At 39.0% G+C, this 16,731-nt stretch overlaps 1 protein-coding gene across 2 annotated transcripts in view; it reads left to right on the top strand.

The window, feature by feature from the left end:
* Window positions 1-16,731, top strand: part of SCLT1 (sodium channel and clathrin linker 1) — a 211,044-nt gene that overhangs the window by 40,736 nt on the left and 153,577 nt on the right. The window lies entirely within an intron of this gene.

The following is a 16,731-nucleotide window of genomic DNA, read 5'->3' as shown; positions in this document are numbered from 1 at the left end:
AACACCATTAGGCAAACAAATATTCATATTATGGCTTTCCAGAAGGAGAAGAGAAGGGAAAAGCATAGAGAACCTGTTAATGAAATAATAGCTGAAAACTTTCCAAGGCTGTGGAGAGATATATATTACAGACAAATTTTCAAAAGTCAAAGACAAAGAGAAAATTCTAAAGCTAGCCAGTGGTAAGCAGCAAGTCACATATAAAGGAATCTGTAATTAGACTAACAGCATTTCTCTGCAGAAACCTTACAGGACAGGAGAGAATGGTCAAAGTACCAAAAGAAGAAAAACAGTATCAGCCAAGAATACTATACCCAGCAACACTCTTCTTCAGAAATGAGGGAGAAAGAGTTTTTCCCAGACAAATGCAAACTGAGAAAATTCATGTCCACTCTATTAGCCCTACAGGAAATGCTCAAGAGAGTCCTATATCTGAAAGCAAAATACAATAATTGCTATCATGAAAGCACATAAAAATACAAAACTCACTGGTGGAGCAGATACACAAAGGAGAAATGGAAAAAGCATCAAACCTTATCACTAGAGAAAACTACCAAACCACAATAATAAGAGAAAAACAGGAAAAAAAGGATATACAAAACCATCAGAAAACAAATAACAAAGTGACAGGAGTAAGTCCTTAACTGTCAGTAATAACCATGAATCTAAATGGATTCCATTTCCCACTTAAAAGATAAAGACACGCTGAATGAATAAAAAGCTGTGATCAAGAAACTCACTTCACCTGTAAACATACATATGGATGGAAAGTGAAGGCATGGAAAAAGATACCCAAATGGAAACAAAAATCAAACAAAGGTAGCTATTCTTATATGAGATAATACAAACGTTAAACCAAAAACTGGAAACAAAGACGAAGTCATTACATAATGATGAATTCAATTATATCCTCCTTCCTGATCAATGAGGAAGAGGATATAATCGTTTTAAATATGTATACACCCAACACCAGAGCATACAGATACGTAAAGGAAGACAAAGGGAGTCCTGTGATCAAGAATGAATATAACAATTGTAAATATTTGATCTAAAGTGATAGACTCTAATACAATAATAGGTGGGGGCATTAACACCCCACTCTCAGCATTGGACTGATCATCTAGACAGAAAAACAATAAACATTAGATTTAAACTATAGACCAAATGGATCTCGCATGCATTTATATAAATTTTTATTCAACAACTGAAGAATACATGTTATTTTCATGAATACATGGAACATTCTCCAGGATATATCATATTAGGCCACAAAACAAGTCTCAACAAAATTAAAATGATTAAAATATTTAAAATATTGTTTATGACCACAGTGGAATAAAACTATAATTCAGTGACAAGAGGAACATTAGAAACTGTATATATACATGGAAATTAAACAACATGCTCCTGAATGACCAATAGGTCAATGAACAAAATTAAGAAGGAAATTTGAAAATTTCTTGAAACAAGTGAAAATGGAAACACAATATACCAAAAACAATGGGATACAGCAAAAGAGGTAAATTTATAGCAATAAATACCTACATCAAAAAAAATAGAAAGACTTCAAGTAACCTAATGAAACATCTGAAGGAACTGGAAAGGCAAGAACAAATCAAACACAAACAATAGTATAGGGAAAGAAATAATAGATGGCAGAGTAGAAATGGACAAAATTGGCACTAAAAAAAAAATACAAGAGATCAACAAAATGAAAAATTCATTGAGAAGATAAACAACAAAATATGGCAAAATAACCAAGAGAAAAGTGAAAAGATCCCAATAAAATCAGAAGTGAAAAAAGGACACATTATGATACCACAGAAACACAAGGGATTGGGCTGGGCATGGTGGCTTATGCCTGTAATCCCAGTGCTTTGGGAGGCCAAAGTGGGCGGATCACCTGAGGCCAGTTCAAGACCAGCCTGGCCAACATGGTGAAACCCCATCTGTACTAAAAATACAAAAATTAGCCAGGCGTGGTGGCGGGTGCCTGTAATTTCAGTTACTCAGATGGCTGAGGCACAAGAATCACTTGAACCTGGGAGGTGGAGGTTGTATTGAGTCGAGATCATGCCACTGCACTCCAGCCTGGGTGACAGAGTGAGACTCCCTCTCAAAAAAAAAAAAAAGGAAAAGAAATACAAAGGATCAATAGGACTATTGTGAACAATTATATGTCAATAAATTAGAAAACCTAGCAATAATGGATAAATTCCCAGACACACAGAACCCTCCAAGATTAAATGTAGAAGAAATAGAAAACCTGAACAGATCAATTATGAAGAACGAGACTGAGTCTGTAATAAAAATTCTTTTAAAAAATAAAAAAAAGCTCAAGACCTGATGGCTTCACTGCTGAATTTTACCAAAACATTTAAAGAATAATATTAATTCTTATTAGCTGGGCATGGTGGTACATGCCCATAGTCCCAGCTACTTGGGAGGCTAAGAGTTATCAAAAACAAAAGAAGAAGAAGAAGAAGAATATTAGTTCTTCTAAAATTATTCCAGAAAATCAATGATGAGGGAATTCTTCCAAACACATCCCACAAGGCCAGCATTACCTGATACCAAAACCCAACAAAGGCACAATAAAAGGAAACTATAGGTTAATATCTCTGATGAATATAGATGGTAAATTCTTCAACAAAATAATTGGAAATAGAATCCAGCAGCATATTAAAAAGATTATTTACCATCATCAAGTGGGATCAAGAGATGTAAGGATGGTTCAACATACACAAATCAGAAAACCTGATACATCACATCCAAGAATGAAGGACAAAAACCATATGATAATCTCAATAGATCCAAAAAAAGCAAGTGATAAAATTCAACGTATCTTCTTGATTTAAAAAAGCTTTCAACAAGTTAGGTGTTTGAATGTATCTCAGACCAATTAAGTCCATCTATGACAAACCCACAGCCAGCATTATACTGACTGTATAAAAGTTGAAAGGTTTTTCTTCCTAAGATTTGGAACAACACCAGGATGCCCACATTCACCATTTTTATTCAATGTAGTATGGGAGTCCTAGCTAGAGCACTTAGGCAAGAGAAAGAAATTAAAGGGCATCCAAATTGGAAAGGAGGAAGTTGTTTGAACCTATTTGCAGATGACATCATCTTATATATAGAAACATGTAAAAGCTCCACCAAAACACTCTTAGAACTGATCAACAAATTCAGTAAAGTTGCAGAATACAAAATCAACACGCAAAAGTTAGTAGTGTTTCTATACACTAAAATAAACTAGTGGGAGAAAAAATCAAGACAGCAATCTCATTTACAATAGCTACAGAAAATTAAGAAAATATCTGAGAATAAATTTGCCAAGGTGGTGAAAGATTTCTGTAAGTAAATATATAAATGCTGAAAGAAATTGAAAATGATACAAACAAATAGAAATACATACCATGTTCATGGATTTGAAGAACAAAGCTGGAGGCATCACTCCACCTGACCTCAAAATATACTATAAAACTATAGTAATCAAAACAGCATGGTACTGCCATAAAAATAGACACATAGACCAGTAGAACACAATGAAGAATCAAAATTTACATCCAACTGAATTTCAACAAAGGTGCCAAGAACATTCATTGGAGATTGGACAGTCTCTTTAAGAAATAGTACTGGCAGGGCCAGGCGCAATGGCTCATGCCTGTAATCCCAGCACTTTGGGAGGCTGAGGCAGGTGGATCACAAGGTCAGTAGATCACAACCATCCTGGCTAACATGGTGAAACCCTGTCTCTACTAAACAATAGAAAAAATTAGCTGGGCATGGTGGCAGGCGCCTGTAGTCCCAGCTACTCGGGGGACTGAGGCAGGAGAGTGGTGTGAACTTGGGAGGCAAAGGTTGCAGAGCGAGACTGTGTCTCAAAAAAAAAAAAAATTATACTGGCAGATAGACATTGGTAAGATGGCTGAATAGGAACAGCTCCAGTCTGCAGCTCCCAGTGAGACCAATGCAGAAGGTGGGTGATTTTTGCATTTCAACTGAGGTAACCTGTTCATCTCATTGGGACTGGTTAGGCAGCAGTTGCAGACCATGGAGGTCTAGCAGAAGTAGGGTGGGGCATCATCTCACCCATGAAGTGCAAGCAGCTGGAGTCCTCCCTACCACAGGCAAGGGAAGTCATGAGGGACTGTGCTATTCGGCCCAGATACTATGCTTTTCCCAGTTTCTGCAGTCTGTAGATCAGGAGATTCCCTTGTTGCCTACACCACCAGTGCCCTGGGTTTCAAGGACAACACTGTGTGGATGTTTGGGCAGACACCAAGCTAGCTGCAGGAGATTTTTTGTTTTGTTTTTGTTTTTGTTTTTTTGTTTTTCTTATGCCAGTGGTGCCTGGAACCCCAGTGAGACAGAACTGCTCACTCCCTGGAAAGGGAGCTGAAGCCAGAGAGCAAAGTGGTCTCACTCAGCGAGTCCCACTCCCATGGAGACCAGCAAGCTAAGAACCACTGGCTTGAAATTCTTGCTGCCAACACAGCAGTCTGAAGTCCACCTAGGATGAATAAACGTGGTTGGGGGAGGGGCATCCACCATTACTGAGGCTTGAGTAGGTAATTTTCCTGTCACTGCTAAGGAGGCAGGGAAGGTCAGACTGGGCAAAACTCAACAGAATGCACCTAAGAGACTGTGGCCAGAATGCCTCTCTAGATTCATGCTCATAGGGTGTCTCTGAAAGAAAGGCAGCAACCCCAGTTAGGGGCTTATAGATAAAACTCTCATCTCCCTGGGACAGAGCACCTGAGAGAAGGGGCAGATGTGGTCGCAGCTTCAGCAGACTTAAACGATCCTACCTGCTGGCTCTGAAGAGTGCAGCATATCCTGACAAGCAGAATCCTCCCAGCACAGCACTAGAGCTCTGCTAAGGGACAGATTGCCTCCTCCAGTGGGTCCCTAACCCCCATGCTTCCTGACTGGGAAAGATCTCCCAAGAAGGATTGACAGACTGCTTATACAGGAGAGCTCCAGCTGATACCAGGCCAGTGCCCCTCTGGGATGAAGCTTCCAGGAAAAGGAACAGGCAGCCATCTTTGCTGTTCTGCAGCCTCTGCTAATGATACCCAGGAAAACAAGGTCTGGAGTGGACCTCCAGCAAACTGCAGCAGACCTGCAGAAGAAGGGCCTGACTGTTAGAAGAAAAACTAAAAAACAGAAACCAATAACATCAACATCAACAAAAAGGACCCCAACCCAAAAACCCCATCCAAAGGTCGTCAGCCTCAAAGATCAAATCCACCACGTAGGTAAATCCATTATGATGAGGAAAAACCAGTGCAAAAATGTTGAATAACCAGAATGCCTGTTCTCCACATGTCACAACTCTTCTCCTTTCTGCAAGGGCAGAAAACTAGACAGAGTATGAGCTTGACAAACTGACAGAAGTAGGCTTCAGAGGGTAGGTAATAAACTCCTCTGAGCTGAAGGAGCATGTTCTAACCCAATACAAGGAAGCTCAGAACCTTCATAAAAAGGTTCCAGGAGCTGCTAACTATAATAGCCAGTTTAGAGAAGAACATAAATGACCTGATGGAGCTGAAAAACACAACACAAGAACTTCGTGAAGCATGCACAACTATCAATAGCTGAATCAATTAAGCAGAAGAAAGGCTATCAGAGATTGAAGATCAACTTACTGAAATAAGGCATAAAGACAAGATTAGAGAAAACAGAATGAAAAGCAAGGACCAAAGCCTCCAGGAAATATGGGACTTTGTGAAAAGGCCAAACCTATGATTGATTGTGGTCCCTGAAAGTGACAGGGAGAATGGAACCAACTTGGAAAACCCTCTTCAGGATATTATCCAGGAGAACTTCCCCAACCTAGCAAGACAGGCCAACATTCAAATTCAGGAAATACAGAGAACACCACAAAGATACTCCTCGAGAAGAGGCATCCAAAGACACGTAATTGTCAGATTCTCCAAGGTTGAAACAAATGAAAATATGGTAAGCACAGCCAGAGAGAAAGGTCAGGTTACCCAGAAAGGGAAGCCCACCAAACTAAGAGCAGATCTCTCTGCAGAAACCCTGCAGGCCAGAAGAGAGTGGGGCCAATATTCAACATTCTTAAAGATTTTTCAACCAAGAACTTCATACCCAGACAAACTAATCTTCATAAGTGAAGGAGAAATAAAATCCTTTACAGACAAGCAAATGCTGAGAGATTTTTATCACCACCAGGCCTGCCTTGCAAGAGCTCCTGAAGGAAGCACTAAATATGGAAAGGAAAAACCCATACCAGACACGGCAGAAACATACTAAAATATAAAGACCAACGACACTATGAAGAAACTGAATCAAATAGTGTCCAAAGTAACTAGCTAGCATAATGACAGGATCAAATTCACACATAACAGTATTAACCTTAAATGTAAATAACCTAAATGCCTCAATTAAAAGACAGACTGGCAAATTGAATAGGGAGTCAAGACCCATCCATGTGCTGTATTCAGGAGACCCATCTCACGTGCAGTGACACACATAGACTCAAAATAAAGAGGATGGAGGAATATTTCCCAAGCAAATGGAAAGCAAAAAAAAAAAAAAAAAAAAAAAAAAAAAAAAAAAAAAAAAAAAAAAGCAGGGTTTGCAATACTAGTCTCTAATAAAATAGACTTTAAGCCAACAAACATAAAAAAAGACAAAGTAGGACATTACATAGGAGTTTCTGGCAAGATGGCTGATTAGGAGCAGCTCCAGTCTGCAGTTCCGAGTGAGATTGACGTAGAAGACAGGTGATTTCTGCATTTCCAACTGAGCTACCCATTTAATCTCATTGGAACTGGTTGGACAGCAGATGCAGCCCATGGAGGGCAAGCTGAAGCAGGGTGGGGTGTCACCTTACCCAGGAAGTGCACGGGGTTGGGGGATCTCCCTCCCCTAGCCAAGGGAAGGTGTGAGGGACTGTGCAAGGAACAGTGCAATCCAGCCCAGACAATGCGTTTTTCCCATGGTCTTTGCAACTGGCAGACCAGGAGATTCCCTCCAGTGCCTATGCTACCAGGGCCCAGGGTTTCAAGCACAAAACTGCACGGCCTTTCAGGCAGGCAATGAGCTAGCTGTAGGATTTTTTTTTTTTTTTCATACCCCGGGCACCTGGAATGGCAGTGAGACAGAATTGTTCATTCCCCTGGAAAGGGGGCTGAAGCCAGGGAGCCAAGTTGTCTGGCTTGGCAGGTCCCACCTTCATGGAGCCCAGAAAGCTAAGATCCACTGACTTGAAATTCTCACTGCCAGCACAGGAGTCTGAGGTCAACCTGGAACCCTCAAGCTTATTAGGGGGAGGGGCGTCCACCATTGCTGAGGCTTGAGTAGGCGGTTTTACCCTCACAGGGTGAACAAAGCTGCCAAGAAGTTTGATCTGGGTGGAGCCTACCACAGCCCAGCAAGGCCGCTGCGGCCAGACTGTCTCTCTAGATTCCTCCTCTTTGGGCAGAGCATCTCTGAAAAAAAGGCAGCAGCCCCAGTCAGTGACTTAGAGATAAAACCCCTGTCTCCCTGGGAGAGAGCACCTGGGGAAAGCGGCGGGTGTGGGTGCACCTTTAGTAGACGTGTATGTCCCTGCCTCACAGCTCTGAAGACAGCAGCGGATCTCCCAGCACAGCGTTCAAGCTCTGATAAGGGGCAGACTGCCTCCACAAGTGGGTTTCTGACCCCTGTGTATCCTGACTGGGAGACACCTCCTAGTAGGGGCTGAGAGACACCTCATACAGGAGAGCTCTGGCTGGCATCTGGTGGGTGACCCTCTGTGATGAAGCTTCCAGAGGAAGGAACTGGCAGCAATCTTTGCTGTTGTGCAGCATCCACTGGTGATACCCAGGCAAACAGGGTCTGGAGTGGACCTCTGGCAAACTCCAGCAGGCCTACATCAGAGGGGCCTGAATATTAGAAGGAAAACTGACAGACAGAAAGGAATAGTATCAACATCAACAAATAGGTCATCCACTCGGAGACCCCATCCAAAGGTCACCAGTATCAAAGACCAAAGGTAGATACATCCACGAAGAGGGGGAAAACCAGCACAAAAAGGCTGAAAATTCCAAAAACCAGAAAGCCTCTTTTCCAAAAGATCACAGCTCCTCGTGAGCAAGTGAGAAAAACTGGACAGAGAATGAGCTTGAGAAATCGACAGAAGTAGGCTTCAGAAGTTGGGTAATAACAAACTCCTCCAATCTAAAGGAGCATGTTCTAACCCAATGCAAGGAAGCGGAGAACCTTGAAAAAAAAGGTTAGACAAATTGCTAACTAGAATAACCAGTTTAGAGAAGAACATAAATGACCTGGGGGAGCTGAAAAACACAGCACGAGAACTTTGTGAAGCATACACAACTATCAATAGCCGAATCGATCAAGCAGAAGAACAGTCATCAGAGATTGAAGATCAACTTAATGAAATAAAGTGAGAAGACAAGATTAGAGAAAAAAGAGTGAAAAGAAAGAAACAGAGCCTCCAAGAAATATGGGACTATGTGAAAAGGCCAAATCTGCATTTCATTGGTGTACCTGAAAGTGACGGGGAGAATGGAACCAACTTAGAAAACACTCTTCGGGTTATTATCCAGGAGAACTTCCCCAACCTAGCAAGACAGGCCAATAGTCAAATTCAGGAAATGTAGAGAACACCACAAAGATAATCCTCAAGAATTGCAACCCCAAGACACATAATCATCAGATTCACCAAGGTTGAAATGAAGGAAAATATGTTAAGGGCAGCCAGAGGGAAAGGTCGGGTTACCCACAAAGGGAAGCCCATCAGACTAACAGCGAATCTCTTGGCAGAAACCCTAGAAGCCAGAAGAAAGTGGGGGCCAATATTCAACATTCTTAAGGAATTTTCAACCCAGAATTTTACATCCAGCCAAATTAAGCTTCATAAGCGAAGGAGAAATAAAATCCGTTACAGGCAAGCAAATGCTGAGGGATTTTGTCACCACCAGGCCGGCCTTAGAAGAACTCCTGAAGGAAGCACTAAATATGGGAAGGAAAAACTGGTAACAGGCACTGCAAAAACACACCAAATTGTAAAGACCATGGACACTATGAAGAAACTGCATCAACTATTGGGCAAAATAACCAGCTAGCATCATGATGACAGGATTGAATTCACACATAACAATATTAACCTTAAGTGTAAATGGGCTACATGCCCCAGTTAAAAGACACTGGCAAATTGGATAAAGAGTCTAGACCCATCAGTGTGCTGTCTTTAGGAGACCCACTCACATGCAAAGACACACACAGGCTCAAAATAAAGAGATGGGGGAATATTTACCAAGCAAATGGAAATCAAAAAAAAAAGGCAAGGGTTGCAATCCTAGTTTCTGATAAAACAGACTTTAAACCAACAAAGGTCAAAAGAGATAAAGAAGGGCATTACATAATGTTAAAGGGATCAATGCATTAAGAAGTGCTAACTATCCTAAATATATATGCACCCACTACAGGAGGAACCAGATTTATAAAGCAGGTTCTTAGAGACTTACAAAGAGACTTACACTCCCACACAATAATAGTGGGAGACTTTAACACCCAACTGTCAATATTTGACTGATGAATAAGACAGAAAATTAACAAGGATATCCTGGACTTGAACTCAGCTCTGGACCAAGCAGACCTAAGAGACATCTACAGAACTCTCCACCCCAAATCAACAGAATATATATTATTCCCAGCACCACATCACACTCATTCTAAAATTGACCACAAAATTGGAAGTAAAACGCTCCTCAGCAAATGCAAAAGAATGGAAATCATAACAGTCTCTCAGAATGCAGTGCAATCAAATTGGAGCTCAGGATCAAGAAATTCACTCAGAACCACACAGCTATATGGAAACTGAACAATGTGCTCCTGAATTACTACTGGGTAAATAACAAAATGAAGGCAGAAATAAAGATGTTCCTTGAAACCAATAAGAACAAAGACACAACGTACCAGAATCTCTGGGACATATTTAAACAGTATGTAGAGGGAAATTTATAGCACCAGATGCCCATAAGAGAAAGCAAGAAAGATGTAAAATCAACACCCTAACATTGCAATTAAAAGAACTAGAGAAGCAAGAGCAAACAAATGCAAAAGCTAGCAGAAGACAAGAAATAACTAAGATCAGAGCAGAGCAGAGCTGAAGGAGATAGAGACATGAAAATTCCTTTAAAAAGTTAATAAATCTAGGAGCTAGTTTTTCTAAAAGATCAACAATATAGATAGACTACTAGCCACACTAATAAAGAAGAAAAGAGAGAAGAATCAAATAGACACAATAAAAAATGATAAAGGGGATATCACCACCAATCCCACAGAAATAAAAAACTACCGTGAGAGAATACTATAAACACTTCTACACACACACACACACACACACACACACACACACAAAACTAGAAAATCTACAAGAAATGGACAAATTCCTGGACACATACACCCTTCCAAGAATAATCCAGGAAGAAGTCAAATCCCTGAATAGACCAATAACAAGTTCTGAAATTGAGGCAGTAAATAATAGCTTACCAACCAAAAAAAAGTCCAGGACCAGATGGATTCACAGCCGAATTCTATCAGAGGTACAAAGAGGAGCTGGTACAATTCCTTCTGAAACTATTTCAAACAGTAGAAAAAGAGGGTATCCCCCCTAACTAATTTTATGAGGCCAGCATCATCCTGATACCAAAATCTGGCAGAGATACAACAAAAAAAAGAAAATTTCAGGCCAATATCCCTGATGAACATCAATTTGAAAATCCTCGATAAAATACTGGCAAACAGAATTCAGCAGCACATCAAAAAGTTTATCTACCACGATCAAGTTGGCTTCATCCCTGGTATGCAAGGCGGGTTTAACATATGCAAATCAATAAACATAATCTATCACATAAACAGAACCAGTGACAAAAACCACACAATTATCTCAATAGATGCAAAAAAAAGGCCTTTGACAAAATTCAACAGCCCTCCATGCTAAAAACTCTCAATAAACTAGGTATTGATGGAACATATTTCAAAATAATAGGAGCTATTTATGACAAACCCACAGCCAATATCATACCAAATGGGCAAAAACTGGAAGCATTCCCTTTGAAAACTGGCACATGACAAAGATTCCCTCTTTCACCACTCCTATTCAACATAGTATTGGAAGTTCTGGCCAGGGCAATGAGGCAAGAGAAAGAAAGAAATGGTATTCAATTAGGAAAAGAGGAAGTCAGATTGTCTCTGTTTGGAGATGACATGATTGTGTATTTAGAAAACCCCATCGTCTCAGGCCAAAATCTCTTTAAGCTGATACGCAACTTCAGCAAAGTCTCAGGGTACAAAATCAGTGTGCAAAAATCCAAGCATTCCTATACACCAATAGCAGACCAATAGAGAGCCAAATCATGAGTGAACTCCCATTCACAATTGTTACAAAGAGAGTAAAATACCTAGGAATACAACTTACAAGAGATGTGAAGAACCTCTTCAAGGAGAACTACAAAATACTGCTCAAGGAAATAAGAGAGGACACAAACATGGAAAAACATTCCATGCTTATCGATAGGAAGAATCAATATTGTGAAACTGGTCATACTATTCAAAGAAATTTATAGATTCAATGCTATTCCCCTCAAGCTACCACTGTCTTTCTTCACAGAACTAGAAAAAAACTACTTTAAATTTCATATGGAACCAAATAAGAGCCTGTATAGCCAAGACAATCCTAAGCAAAAAGAACAAAGCTGGAGTCATGCTACCTGACTATACTGCACTGCTACACTAACCAAAACAGCATGGTACTGGTGCCAAAACAGATACATAGACCAATGGAACAGAACAAAGGCCTCAGAAATAAAACCACACATCTACAACCATCTGATCTTCAATAAACCTGACAAAAGTAATGGGGAAATGATTCCCTATTTAATTAATGGTGCTGGGAATACTGGCTAGTCTCAAGCAGAAAACATAAACTGGACCCCCTCCTTACACCTTATACAAACAATATCTCATAATGGTTTAAAGACTTAAAATTAAAAGCCAAAACCATAAAAACCCCAGTAGAAAACCTAGACAGCACCATTCAGGACATAGGCATGGGCAAAGACTTCATGACTAAAACACCAAAAGCAATTACAACAAAATAGACAAATGGGATCCAGTTAAAACTAAAGAGCTTCTGCATAGCAAAAGCAACTATCATCAGAGTGAACAGGCGTCCTACAGAATGGGAGAAAATTTTTGCAAGCTACCCATCTGACAAAGGTCTAATACCCACAATCTGCAAGGAACATAAGCAAATTTACAAGAAAAAAACGACCCCATCAAACAATGGGTGAAGGATATTAACAAACACTTGTCAAAAAAGACATTTATGTGGCCGACAAACATACGAAGAAGAAGCTCATCATCATTGGTCATTAGAGAAATGCAAATCAGAACCAAAAGGGATATCATCTCACACCAGTTAGAATGGCGATCATTAAAAAGTCAGGAAACAACAGGTGCTGGCAAGTTTGTGTATAAACAGGAATGCTTTTACACTGCTGGTGGGAGTGTAAATTAGTTCAACTATTGTGGAAGACAGTGTGGCGATTCCTCAAGGATATAGAACCAGAAATTCCATTTGACCCAGCAATCCCATTACTGTGTATATACCTAAAGCATTATAAATTATGCTACTATCACATGCACACATATGTTTATTGAAGCACTATTTATAATAGCAAAGACTTGGAACCAACCCAAATGCCCATGAATGATAGACTGGATAAAGAAAATGTGGCACATATACACCAGGGAATATTATGCAGCCATAAAAAAGAATGCGTTCATGTACTTTGCAGGGATATGAATGAAGCTAGAAAGCATTGTCCTCAGCAAACACAGGAACAGAAAGGCAAACACTGCATGTTTTCACTCATAAGTGGGAACTGAACAATGAGAACACTTGGACACAAGGAGGGAAACATCACGCACCAGGGCCTGTCAGGGGTGGCATGTAAGGGGAAGGAGAGCATTAGGACAAATACCTAATGCATGCAGGGTTAAAACCTAGATGACAGGTTGATAGGTGCAGCAAGCCACCATGGCACGTGTATACCTATGTAACAAACCTGCATGTTCTGCACATGTATCCCAGAACTTAAAGTAAAATAAAAATTAAAATTAAAAAACTGTCATCTGCAAATAAAGAAAAAGAAATAGTATTGGAAAAACTCGATATCCATGTGCCAAAAATAAGTCACCCCTGTCTCTTACCATATACAAAAATCAACACAAAATGGACTAAAAAAATATAACACCAAACACTATGAAACTGGTGGACAAAAACATGAATGTTTCAGTACATTTTCCTGGGTAAAGGTTTTATGGAGAAGACCTCAAAGGCATAAGCAAGAAAGGCAAATATAGACAAATGGGATTATATCAATCTTAAAAGCTTCTGTATTGTAAAGGAAACAGTTAACAGAATGAAGAGAAATCTGGCAAAATGGGAGAAAGTATTTGAAAACTATTCATCTGACAAGAGACAAATGTCCAGAATATATAAGGAGCTTAAACAATTCAGCAGTTAAAAGAAGAATCCAATTTAAAAATGAGTAAATGAACTGAATAGACATCTCTAAAAGAAGACATACAACTGGCCAAGAAGTATATGAAAAAAATGCTAAACATTTAGTCATCATTAGAGAAATGCATATCAAAACCACAGTGAGATCCCATCTCACCCCTGTTTGAATGACTTTTGTCCTAAAGACAGGCAATAATGGATGCTGGTGAGGATGTAGAGAAAGGGGAACCCTCATACACTGTTGGTAGAAATATACATTAGTTTAGCCACTGTGGAGAACAGTATGGAAGTTCCTCAAAAACATAATAGTTCCCCCTCAAAATTTATATGAAAAAGGACAAGAAGAGCTAAGACAATCTTGCAGAACAACTACACTTGGAAACAGATACTACCAGGTCTTAATATTTACTATAAAGCTATAGTAATTTGGTTAGTATGGTATTGGCCAAGGAAACAAGCCAGTTAAACAGAATAAAGTTTAGAAATAGCTTTACACATACCAGACTTTTATTCAGAATAAAGAAAAATGAATTTTGATCTCTACCCAAACTACTCTCATATGTGATTTCTGCATTGATTGCATATCTAAATGTTAAGGTAAAGCTTTTAGAATAAAACTTGAGGGAAGACGTTATGAGCTTATAGTAGGCAGGATGGTTTAAACGGGACATAAGCACTAATCATAAAGGAAAGAAATGATAAACTGGGCTACTTCAAAATGAAAGAACTTATGTTTTTAAGACACCATTAAGAAAGTAAAAAGATAAGCTATGGAATGGAGAATATATTTGTAATCTTGCAAAAATCTAGAATATTTGAAGAATGTCTTCAAATTAATAACTAAAACAATTATCCATTAGAGAAACAGGTCACTTCACAAAAGGAGGTATTTAAAATGCTTAGTAACTGTAGAAAAGAGTGTTCAACTTCATTGTTTATCAGGTAAATGGAAATTCAAACCACAATGAAATACTACTACATCCACTGGCTAGAGTGAAAAGCATAACTCCAAGTGTTGACAAAGATGTGGAATAACTCTCATACACTGCCTGTGGGAGAGTAAATTGGTAAGATTACTTCAGAAAATTGTTTGACATTTTATTCTAGATCTGACTGATACAGACCTTATGAGTCATCAGTTTTACCTGTAGGTATACCCATCAGAAATGCCTATACCAAGAAGACCTTTTCAAGAATGTTTGTAGCAGCACTATTTATAATAGCCAAATAATGAACAACCCAGATACTTCATTTAATAATAGAAAGCATAGCCAGGCACGGTGGCTCACGCCTGTAATCCCAGTACTTTGGGAGGCCAAGGCAGGCGGATCACGAGGTCAGGAGATCGAGACCATCCTGGCTAACACGGTGAAACCCCGTCTCTACTAAAAATGCAAAAAATTAGCCAGGCGTGGTGGCAGGCACCTGTAGTCCGAGATACTCAGGAGGCTGAGGCAGGAGAATGGCATGAACCTGGGAGGCGGAGGTTGCAGTGAGCCGAGGTCGTGCCACTGCACTCCTGCCTGGGCAACAGAGCGAGACTCCATCTCAAAAATAAATAAATAATAATAGAAAGCATAAATATATTGTGGCATACTTATAAAGTGAAATGGTATATGTCAGTAAGAATGAACTAACCAAAATTACCCACAGCAGTAAGAATGAATCTCACAAACCCAGTGGTAAGCGAAAGAAGCCAGACATAACAGAAAATATACTGTATGGTTATATTTTTATAATTTTTTTTAAAAAAACAGGCAAAATGATTTCATACTGTTAGAAGTCAGGATTTGGGTCCCACATGGAGCCTGGGAGTAGTGACTTAGGGGTTTAGGGGTTGTTGGTTATATACACAATTCTCACTTTTTGCAGTGCCATATTAACCGAAACTTGTGTGTATCACAACTTTGTCCTTACTTGGATTTGATGTTTCCACAGAACTGTGCAAAATGAAGACACTTATACCAACATGCAAAGTGAGGAGTACTTGTGTTGCTTGATTTGTGTTCTGGTTACATGAGTATATTCACTTTGTGAGAATTATTTAGCTGTATACTTATAGTTTGCACAGTCTTCTGTATGTATGTAGTACTTGAATAAAAACAGTATTGATTATCTTCCTTTCATCCACTCATTCTCACCATTCTATGCCTCTTTCATGGTATGTCTTTATTCTTATTATTGTTCCTTGCTTATTTGCCTGTTTCTGCCTATAACTCTACAGTCCATTCAGTGGATAAGGACTATGAGTTGTTCATCTTTGTATTATTTACTGTACCTCCCATGGGCCCTTACACATAGTAGGTAAATAAATATTTACAGTGTAAAATATTAAAAATTAATTAAGTGAAACTTCAGAATTCAGAGGATTGAGTTATGCTTTAAAATTACTCTTTAATATGTATGTGATCATAAATACTTTCTCCCTTCAAAAAGCCAGAATATTACAGATGCTTTTAGTGATCCCTTTGACCGCCTTCCTTCTCTGTCCTATTTTCTTCTCTCCACCCCTAGAAATAACTTCTTTGTTTTTTATGATATATCTATTTTGATACATATAAATTTAATTAATTTCTTGAACTACTTATGGGATTCTATTGTATCATTTTTTATTTATTCTGTTAAAAGACATTTTGTTAACTATGTTTTATAGTAAAGGCACCACTGAAAAACCTCGCACATCTTGTGTTTAAATGTTTCTCCATATGCCATAGATACAAAATTTCTGGTCATGCTACGAATGCTATAGGTCTTTTAACTTTGCTTATGGTGTCTTTAGCTGTATAGAAGTTTTAAATTTGGATGTTGTAAAATGTGTCAGTCTTTCCATTTATAGGTTTTGCTCCTGGTGTCTTCCAGCTAACAAATGTAATTTGAGCAAAAAAGTATGGCAGGCGCTGCCTGAGATATTTGCAAACAAAACAGACAAAAATTTCTGCATTTGTGAAGTTAAGAAAGCATTGTCTAACTCAAGGTCAATAATGCATTTTCTTGCAATAATTGTTAAAATTTTAACAACATTTGGATTTTTATCTATATTTTTCCATTTAGTATGTGCTAGAATCTAATTTTGTTTGTTATCCAGTACTATTTGTTGGATAGCAGTACTGTGTCCATTCGATTATAATTCCTCTTATTTTATATACCACATACCTATAAATGCT

The sequence above is a fragment of the Theropithecus gelada genome, chromosome 5 (assembly GCF_003255815.1).
Source record: "Theropithecus gelada isolate Dixy chromosome 5, Tgel_1.0, whole genome shotgun sequence".
NCBI classification, from domain to species: Eukaryota; Metazoa; Chordata; class Mammalia; order Primates; family Cercopithecidae; genus Theropithecus; species Theropithecus gelada.
The sequence above is the reverse complement of the archived record's forward strand: the minus strand, read 5'-3'. Positions and strand labels throughout refer to the sequence as shown.